At 35.3% G+C, this 11,111-nt stretch overlaps 1 protein-coding gene across 3 annotated transcripts in view; it reads right to left on the reverse strand.

The window, feature by feature from the left end:
- LOC128856830 (A disintegrin and metalloproteinase with thrombospondin motifs 12) overlaps positions 1–11,111 on the reverse strand; it is a 30,301-nt gene extending 19,190 nt beyond the window's left edge. Inside the window, exon 1 of one of the 3 annotated variants that reach the window (XM_054092193.1) lies at positions 10,799–11,111. The gene's annotated coding sequence lies outside the window, so the exon portion shown is untranslated. Of the gene's footprint in view, positions 1–10,027; positions 10,687–10,727 lie in introns of those variants that run through there. The other 2 variants (XM_054092194.1, XM_054092195.1) reach the window with 2 other exon arrangements.

Genomic DNA, 11,111 nt, shown 5'->3' on the forward strand with positions numbered 1-11,111 from the left:
GATTACCATACATTATTGTATATTTAAGCTTTAGTATTATTAATCTATTTAAGTTGTAATTGGTGAAAGCATAAATAAATAAAGGTTCATTAGTTTAATTCATTTTGCCATTTTCAGAGCCTACTGATAAAATGAAGCAAAGGGCCGCCACACGCCCTGCATCAGAATCATGGTTTTCCCTCGGATTCATATATTTGATGCCGAAAAAATGTTGCAGTGCTTATCAATTGTTGTAGTTGTTACAATGCATTTTCATCACATAAAAATTTGCACCAATCTTTTTAACTGGTACTGGCATAAGTTTGAACGACCAAAAATATATGTAAATATATGTACATCTAAAATAATATAAAGTTCATAAAACCGAATCTTTAGTTATAGCTACAAGAGTTTTGATATCATTACGGAAAGAAAATGTCACTTGCAGTAAGAATTTCGTATTTAAATTTCCAGATAAGCCGTTTTGACTGGTTTGGCAAATCTAGTGATAATAGTAATTCAATTTAAAGGTGGCAGTAGTGAAAATTTAAATTTACGTTGTGACTGAAACCAACATCCTTGTCGCGAAAAAATGCCATAAATTTATGGACTGGTGATAATAATTTTGTGTATATAAATATTTTCCTTTCAATTACGGGGAATGCTGTCGGTTCGTTCCGGTAACCTAGAGCCGACTGCAGCTGAAGCGCTTTGTAATCTGGCACGGCTATATTTTAACAGAAATTTCGAAACTGGAATACTTCGCAATCTGTATACTTGAAGTTATAAGTTTTATTCTTTAATAAACTCCATATTAAAATTTAAAGCCGATTCCAGCAAAAAATTTCGATAGCCGCCAATTGAATGTTTGACCAGCTAAAATTGAGAGGGATATAAAATATAAGATACTAGTTCAAATATCGCAGATTCGGTGTTATCGTCCCGAACATAAAACAAGAAAAATTAGAGCTTTTTATCAGAATGGCATTCCACTTTTTGTTTATCATTTTTTCTTCAACTACAACGCAAACTTTTTATGCCTTTTTGTTTCCGTTTTATTTTACTTTTATATATTTTTGTCACTATCAAATGATCACTAAGCACTCATAAGCTAGAATTTCCTAATATCAATAACAATTTAAACAAACGAAGGTAATAAGATTTTAAGCATATCTACGGCGAAAAAATCGGATGTGCTCTTACCAACACCTCTATAGATTCGCCTTGACATTTTAGTTATAACAGTTTAGAATAGTAAGTTTTTAGGAACTACAAACGATTATATTAATAGAAGAATAGGTTTGTCTACTGAAAGACTCGAGTGGTATTAGCAAGCGGTAAGAAAATTTATAATTAAGCTCTTTACACAAAATCGAATTGTCGACTCGATTGACGACATGTCATAAGTGCATGTGTATGTATATACTCACTGATATGCAATTAATACATAATCTATAGGAAAACATATCATGGCAATACATAAAATTTACTGTTGCCTATAAAAGACAACTTCCATCTGGGTAATTATTATATTCGTCTCCGGCAACAGATCATTTGTTCATCTTTCATATTCCAATTTCAATTGCTTGGCGCCAAGATGTTGTTGATGCATTGCAATCACAATGCGCCACAACAACTTGACATCAACGACAGAAACAACGAAACCCCATAATTGAAAGGCAACAATTTTAGCTACTGCAAGTAGCAGACGAAATAATATAAAAACTTATAGCAACACCCGTAATAACAAAGGTTTTCAAACAATTGATTGTATCAATTACCATTGAAATTGAGTGATTCTTATCCAGCGAGCGGCTCTTCAACGAACCGGCGACACGCTGTTGACGGTTCCCGACAAACGGGAGACGCTGCCGATGTCTGCTTGTACATTGCAAGTCTAAGAATTTTAAAACATTATTGCATACGTCTATATGACAGTCATTCAATCAGGCAGCGAGGCAGCGAGGCAGTCAAGCAGGCAGGCCATTCAAGCAACTCATTGACTACAAAGCAGCATACAGCGACCTATACGATAATGGAAAACTATGGCGCCTTGTAGTCATGATGATGGTAGTAATACAGTGACAGTCAAACCAAAATTTACATTACAAAAGAGTTTAACCTAGTAAATACCAGAATAACTTTAAAAGGAGAGTAAAAGTGATATTTTAATGACTATGTCTTGAATCCTAAAGAAATCAAAAAGATACTCATCCTCTAAGCTCAACCTTTAAATAAATATAGAAAACACCGTTATGCAAGCTCTAATGACCTCTATATTATAAGCAAAAATATACTTTTTCTTTAAAATATTTTATAAACAAAAACAATAATTGCGTAAATAAAAAAAAATAACTTTTTAGTCCAATTTTGGTGTTTTACTTGTACAAGTTTATATATATGTATAAGTGTGAAAGTTTGTTTGTTTGCAGTTTATATTTTATACATGAAACTTTAGTGGGTTATAAGGGTTAAGTACGTCTGGGAAGGTTTATGAGTTTATTTAACTCACTGTTGTCGCTGTGATCGGTCGAGATATTACAAAAACACGTTTTTATGGTTCGATTCAGTTTATATCCGAGGTTTGTGTGAACCTCTTTAAAATAAATGCATTTCGAAAAACACAAACTCATAATTTAAGGAGAAGATGTGGACAAGATATTAAAAAAGTTTTTATGGACCGATTTTTAATTACCCAAAAGAAGTATGTTTAGAAAATATATATCCCAGTTTGTTTAAACTCACTAGGTAGCGCTGAAGTAGAGACGTTTATAAGAATATCTTAGTAGTCACGTTGACCAAAGCTCAAGATTTTTGGTTTGTAAGGAAGTACATGGTGTCCGTTGGCAGAATTACGAATTTAAAGCTAGATTAGGTTAGGTTATACTGGCTGGCCGAAGCCACGCAGAGACCATTTTGGTCCATAGCGATACCGGGTCGGAGTCTTATTTTTAGCTAAAATATGCATCGCTCGAGATGCGCGTACTATTCGCGAATTTTAGGAGTCGCTGAAGCTCCAGTCCAGGGATACATTATAGCCTTTCAAAACTGAGAGCGCCCAAGTCGCATAGTATAATTTTCGAGATAGCCGGCTCATTACATTTCCTACAACCATCATTTAAAGCTAAAGAAAGAAAGAATTACTGACGAGAACAGTATAAGTATATTTCAATAACTTCAAAGAAGAAAAGTGCGGATTTTTTTGTTGACTATTACGTCGGACACACTCTTGGAAACTGGCAACCGTAATCTGTATTACTCGCTGTGGAAGTGATGTCGGGATACCATTAACCTCGCGAACTACATTTGGCTTTACTGCTCAGTTGGTCGCTGGGTTTGTTTTATAGACTTTATTTTTGCGGTTTCCTCACTGTGTAGTTTCTGTTGATGTTTTAGTAGAGTGTTGCTTAACTGCAAAAAGTTTGAGCTCTCTCGGATTTATGCCGTGCCGGCTGAATAATGGGGTGCAATACCTCCTGTACCAGGGCATAACAACTTCTTTAAATAACTTTGGGCACTGCCTGAATTATAACATCCGGAAGTTCACCCATTTCGATTTCCAGGTTATGATTATTGAAATTTTATAAATTACAAGAATCAATAACGTAAAAGTGAATTTAGTTATTTAAAAACGAATACCATTTCAGTTATACTGATTATTATTTATGCACTCACACTAAACTAAAATTTAACATATTTTACTCCAGGGATTTAGTAGGAAAGCAGGTTTACTAAGTCTGGTGAATTGCGCAAAACGAAAGACAATGGTCGAGCCTACATCCTTTATTTGGTGTGCGGCCACACTTTTCCTCCAATGTGTACTGCACTACAAATGGAAGGACCTACAGTATTAAGAGCTTATGCATTAATAATAATATACATTCGAGCATGCAAGAGTAGCTTTGTTTAGAAGCAAACCTCGCAGTGCAAGCAACCCGCCGTTTAGAGTCGACTTAAAGCCATAAGTGATTTAGTTTGTAGAAGAGCACCAAAACGTATACTACAAATTGCATTTATGTAAAAACAAATCTACAATCTACTTCAAACGATATCTACAAGGAAAACCTCCAGAATTCAGAAGCATACAATTTCGGAATTAATACTAATTTGGTGAATGCAAATCAGTCCGGCAACGACTAGTATTTCACCAATTTAAATGAGACAAAAAGCGCAATCTAGTAAAAAATTTGCGACCAAGTCACGCGTGATTGAGTGGGAAGAAGTTTGCCTAAAAAGTGGAAGATTTTCATGTGTACTAAATAGAACTAAACTTCAAGCGGAGATAAATTTTTATTGGTACTGAAAGCTCTTGGTTTCTAATGAAAATGAAAAGCAACGTCATAAGCAACTAAGCATTGTACTTTCCTGCAGGGTTGATGATCTAAGAGCAGCAAAAACTCGGAATATTTACCCACAATATCTGAACGTAATAAATACAAATAAATCGCTAATAAACGTCATTTTAAGTAGGCAATAAATTCAAAAATTTCAGATTTTCGCTGAGAATCGGAATGGTAGATAAGCGAGAGATTTAACAATCGAACATTTACACTTACCACCTGTCGGATATGGATCTCACTCTAAACGTTTGACGCCAACGTTCGCTTTTGTCAGCCCCCGCATATTCAAAATGTTGCTATCATTGTTTTCGGATATGATTACTCATGGCGGAGCAGCAAGCAGTTGCTTCTTCAAATTTGGTGCTTTACATTGCGCACCAACGAAACGAGAATTAATGGATTATTAAATCACATGCATTCTGCTTCGCTAAGTCCAAATTATCTCTACTTGTTTACACCTAGTCATTTTTCATAAACATACATACTTACGCATGTATGTGTGTAGATTGATGCGATTACTTTGAAAATATTGTATACTCAAATATGCATTTATCTTAATTTGCCTATTGGCAAACGAAATCCCCTGTAAGCGCAAATTTTTCCTGGACTAACATTTTTTTACACCTTCGCTTGTGTAGTGGGAATGCTAAGCTTAATTACATATTTAGACGTTCAGAACAATGGTGTGGACTTTCAGTGAACTTGTAGATATACATATATAGCACATATACAGTGTAAACTCTCCTAACGGGCAACTCTTTTAGCCAGACATCTCCCTTGGTCGGACAGTTTTTTCTATACCAAATCTAGCAACGGAAGAAGTTGCTCTCTTTCGAGTGAACACCTCTCCTCGACGGACAAAAACTGACTGACGGTGAGTGTCCGCCCAAGAGAGGTTTCACTATATATGTAACAGAGATGCAAAGGTAAACCCGTAGAGTATGACAACACAACCTCTTTCCATAAACTTTTGTTATATTCAAAATTAAAAACTCATGTTTGACTGTTGTTGTTGCTCGAAAGCTACCACCTTCAATAGATAAGCCTTGGCCTTAACAATAAGCGTCTAAGTCGACATAAGAATGATTTTCATTCTGACATTTTTATAAAAATAACAAATGTAACGAAATGTGATTTCAACTTGACATGTCGTGTTAAATTATTTCGTCAAAAAGTGGCATTAAATACTATGAGACTTAAGGCATGAACGGAAATGAGAATAATACGAAAAGAAAAGAGTGCTAATATCTTCCCAAATGAATATATTTAGCCCATGGAGAAAGCATTGTAATGTGAGCTAATACGCACGAATCGAATTTGGATGTGAAACAGATTGATTATGACGCTCTACGAATATTATCTTGAGGGTGACATCACTCTTATTTGTTAGTAAAGTAGCGCCTCGCTAGCAGTGATTAATTGAGGACTTGAATCAATCTTATGAACGGTTGCGACTTATTGCAGGTCATTAAATAAAAATTTAGTTCCATAGATCGATAGTCCTGGCAGCTAGTACCTAATTATTTGAGCTTTTTTTTCAAATACTAATTCTGAATATAAAATATAAATATAAATATATGTTTAATTTTACCAAAAAAGAGCTGACCACAACAGTAGTACGATTTAAAGTACGTAAAATATTCTGTGCTACAATTTATTTCCGAATTTACCTGTACAGTTGCCACGTGCTGAAAAGTTAACAACTCGTGTCTATTCATTCATCAAAATGGAATTGGTAATTTTTTTTATCCACTACATTTCGATCTACTGTTCACTTTTTCGCTACGGGTTTAGCCATCGTTATTTAGGCAGCCAATCATTCATTCATGCGCGCAATAGATTTTGTGAATGAAACGTGAAGCACCAAGCGACACTATGAATGCAAACAGCCGTGTGCGTATACATTTGGCGACGTAGCTATAGCCATACTTACGTATTATCATATTAATATGTATATATGTATATACAATTTTGTGTATGTAGGCGGCTTTTGATTTTTTGTGCTTATGAGATCAAGCGCGTGTTATATCGATATTACGTTGTCGAGCCTCAGGAAAATCTATACACACACGGGAATGCATACATTTGTGTGTATGTATGTGCATACAAATTTGTTATCCAGTCGCAGAGGGTATATACACTAGTCCAAGATAATTGTTTGATTCATCTTCGGTGGCTAAACAAACAGCCAACGATAGAAAAAAGTGGAAAACATTGACTTGGCACTGTGCGCCGCATAATCGGCGCTTAAGCCAACAATAATAATAATATCACTCATCTGTACATTATTTTGGATGACAGGAATTATTACTTGGTAATATAATATGGCAATACATTTACCAACTGATTGTTTGTCCAACGAATTACAAGCTTTGAACAACGCGGCAAAAGACGGTTACTTTACACAGAAATTTTAAAGGTAGCCTAGTTTTAACCTAATCGCAATGAATTGCAGTTCTCAAAAATCCTCACTGGTATTCTTTAACACAAAAGAAAAATATCACTTTTACATTAAAAATGTATTATGAATAAAATGTACTATAGTAATTAATCTTTTATTTAAACAAAGTTCTCTCGGAAAGCTTTTTTTCTTAAGGTAATTATTTTTTATTATCCCAAAATTGTTTGCCTTGTTGTATTACTCAGAATTTTTTATATAAGAAGTGTAGAACTATTATCAGGCATATCTGCAAAGCCAGCTGTCCAAATCCAAGTAAGCACATCTTTTAGGCATAACCAAAGTAGCATTCAAAAATCGTGTATTTCCATAATCAATGCAGAGAGAAATTTTCGCAGGAGGTTTTGCTCCTAAAATTCTGTTCAGTGATGTTGCAGGTTCAGGTTTAGTGCAGTCAGTGCTAAAAATGGTATTCATAAAAGACAGTCGAACTAGCCAAACTAGCTAAAATCATTTATTGAGACTTTGGACAAACGCCAAAATATTGCGGATTGTCTTAATTATAATTTTTTTTTTTCATTGCCTTAAAGAAAATAACCGTTAGAAGCCGATTATACTTGCCCCAGTCAATATTAACTACCAACCACAATTTACGAAATAAGTTAGCAACGAATAAACCAATTTACTGAACGACCTGGCAGACTCGTATGAAGTAATCTCGGGAGTTAAACAAGGCGATGCGCTGTCATCCTTTGTTTTCAACATAATGGTGAACGATGTAATTTGTCATTTGGATTCTCAGAAGGACGTCTTCAACAGCAGTATACAAATATGTGCGTGCGCAAGAGATGTTACAACACTAAAAAAAGCATTCAATGATCTAGAAAATAAGGCCCTGCAAGTTGTTTAATTTAAATATCTTGGAGTTGTGCTTAGCGCCAATGACGACACAACAATCGCCATAAAAGAGAGGCTACAAGCAGCAAATAGGGCGCACTTCGCATATGTAAAGCTATTCAAGTCCAAACTCCTTACAAGGGTAAAACATCATATAATACATAAAAGCCCACGGAATACGCTGTCTTGGACACTTAAAAAGAATGCCAGAACAAAGACCACCAAAGGAGCCTGCAAGACACAACCGTATGGAAGCGAACTAAGGGCAGACCAAAGAAAATATGGGTAGATGCTGTTATCGACGATCCTCAAAGAGATGAACATGAAAAACTGGTGGCGCTTAGTAGCGGCTCGAGAAATCTAGATCCGGAAGCAGTGGTCCACGCAGGACTGTCATGCTAAGGAAGAAGAAGAACCACTATTAACTTTCATACACGAGTGCACGAGTATTTCAAACTCATTGTATGTCACTTCTTTGTAAATATATTCTTCCATAAAATATATACTTGTAATGCAGCTAAAATTTTAAACCCAATAAATATATTAATGGGAAATAAAACAGTTATTTGACAAAATTAATAAATCAGTTGGTAGTACAACGTCTGTTTATTACAACACAAAAAATATTTGCCGAACGGCAGATATTTTTATGAGCAGCTTTTTCATGGCCGAAATACACTCGGAGGTTTGCCATTGCCACCAACCCATTCGGCTACGGCGGCCGCCTTTACTGCACTTTTACGGTTTTATTAAAAATATATTAAAATTACAGATTAATTTAGTGTAATCGCCCAAGACACTATATTTTTCAACTTCATTTGTAATCTATTTAGAATCATTGTTATTCAAATTGTTATTTTGCACACGGTTTCCCCGCACTTACGCCCAATAATGTGTTGAAGTGGCAGAAGTTGATACCAGCAAGATCTCGGAGACACATTTCATTGTTCCAAAATTTAATTACCGAAGATCAGCTCGATTTCTGTTAGATTGTGCAACTAATTACCCGACACTGTGGACTGGACTCGACAGATTTATCTACAAGCCACAAGTCTATTAAGGCCATTATTAATTCTTACGGCTGGTATAAACTTAAATTTGTGCTTAGTTGCTTCAAGTAAAGTGGAGGAAACTGCTTTAATAAAATACTACTAAAGAAAAAGTATTTGGTTGGAATAGGTATGTATTTATTAGGATTTATTATTATTTTAGGATATTATTATTTGGTTTTTTAACATTTTAAGACACCGGCAAATACCGGCTTAACATTTTTCAAAGAGGTGATTAGCAAGGCTTTCACCACACATACATATGTACATATATACATACGCACTTAGCCCTGATGGAAAGTCAAGTACAGAATTACACTCGACTTTTGTTTAAGGAAATTGTAAGAGCAGCGAACGAAAAATGGCGTAATGAAACCACCTGCAGAATCACTCGACAATTTTGGCTAACTGTCAAAGCTAAACGCACAGAATCTCGGCTAAGCCAAAATAATCATAGTCTTAACACACTGATTTCCATCGTATCGGGGTACTACCTAATAGGCAGACATGCAAACTTCTGCAGAAACTGTATAGATGAGGAAGAGGTGATCTCGCACCTCCGATGCCATTTTCTTGCTCTATCAAGACGTAGATTTACCATTTGAGGTAGGCAATTTTTTAATGAATTGAAAGATCTCTGTACTATCTAAATATAAATATTAAAATTACAAAAAAATGAAGTCGGTAGCCAACGGCAGTTTTTTCAAACGTTATAGGCACACATTTCCGGACTAAATTCAAAAAAGCGTCAGAAACCGACTGGTGAACTTCTGATGGTATGACCATAGTATTATGACGACCAAGGCTATGCTCTGCAAACGAAATTGTTCCACCTAGGCTGATCGGAGTCCTGAGTCTACTACTGATCTACAACATTTTGGAAAAGTGCAGTTAAGGGGCACCTGCCTAAAACTGATCCAAAAGAGTCGATACATTTAACCCATCCAATCCTTTTAGTTCCTTTATTCAGCATACAGAGGCGGAAAACTGCGGCGTTTACTCCACAGTACATTTTGCTTACAACTCTTTTCTTCTTTCTGCGTATTTCTCCTGCGCTCGTACGTCAACAAAAATAATTCTCATTATACCACCTATTCAAGCTTCTAAGTTGAAAGTCTCGTAAGATTATGTACTTCTTAATTATCCGTCATTCTTCTTTCAGCCAAAAACTAAATTCATTCATTGTTCAATTGTAATAGAAAAAGAAGTCGCTTAGGCGGAGAGATGCTACTTAAGAAAAAAAATTATACACGCTTATAAAATTAGCAAACGAACCCTAGGAGTATAATATTCGTGACTGAACAATTAAGGGGGAAATATTAGTATTAGATAACTAAGATAATTCCTTTCTAAGTATCACATACCGATATTTTGGACTGCACGAGGCCGTGGGCGCCACGCAAAATGTTGTAGTTAGCCTTGAAGCCAATATTTAACAATACATGCAATTGTTTATCATCCCTAAATGCATACATCTGCGTACACTACTACATCATTTATGATAACTGCAATTGCTATTTGACAACCACTGACTTTATAAGTGCAACTTCATACAACAACAATGTGTAATCCATAGAAAGATCAAATTGTTGACCGATTAATAGAATATCACTTTTAGTTTTTATTGAGTTTGAGAAAGTAACAACATATTTCAATAACAATTGGGAACTGTTCTTGGTGCAGCTATTAATTGCCACAAGCGCATCCCAATCTAAAATTCGATGTCACACATTTTCGATTTCCTGTTGAAGGCCCAACACTTTTGTATTGGGAATGTTTGGTAAATTTTAAATATTTGGGATTACCACAATATTTGTCACACAAATTCTCACAAGCTATAATATTTATATGCACATGTACATACATACATACACACATATGGTACATGCTTGTAGAGATATGCATATTTCCATACATATGTACACATTTATTTTTATCCATGTGTCTCCAGATTTGCATTAGCACATATTTTTCATTCAAAAGGAATTGACCATCACAGGGTATTTGCAATTTTCGAAAGGGATTCAAAAATAATAAACCATACATATGTACATACAAACATACATATGAGCTCTAGCATCTGGCATAGATTTGAATGTCGTGATTATACCGATGCATTTAGTGTTTTCGCTTACAATCGCTGTTGTTTGTTTCCTGGAATTGTTCGTGTTTGCCTGTTCCATTGGAATGCAATTTAAGGTGCTATCCTTTAAAGCTAATTTTCACAACTCTCCTATTGCATTCAAATGTATTTGTTTTTAGATTTGCTTAAAAGTGAAGTGGTATACAGCTTTCCTAACTGTGTTTCAAAATGCACTCCTATTTTATTAGCAAATCGACGGTCACTGTCACTGTCACTGCCACCGCCACTCTCACTGTCACTGTCACAATGTCGTACAAGTTTAAGCGCGATGTTTTCGGCCCGGTTTCCAAAATTCTACTGAGTGA

The sequence above is a fragment of the Anastrepha ludens genome, chromosome 3 (assembly GCF_028408465.1).
Source record: "Anastrepha ludens isolate Willacy chromosome 3, idAnaLude1.1, whole genome shotgun sequence".
NCBI lineage: Eukaryota > Metazoa > Arthropoda > Insecta > Diptera > Tephritidae > Anastrepha > Anastrepha ludens.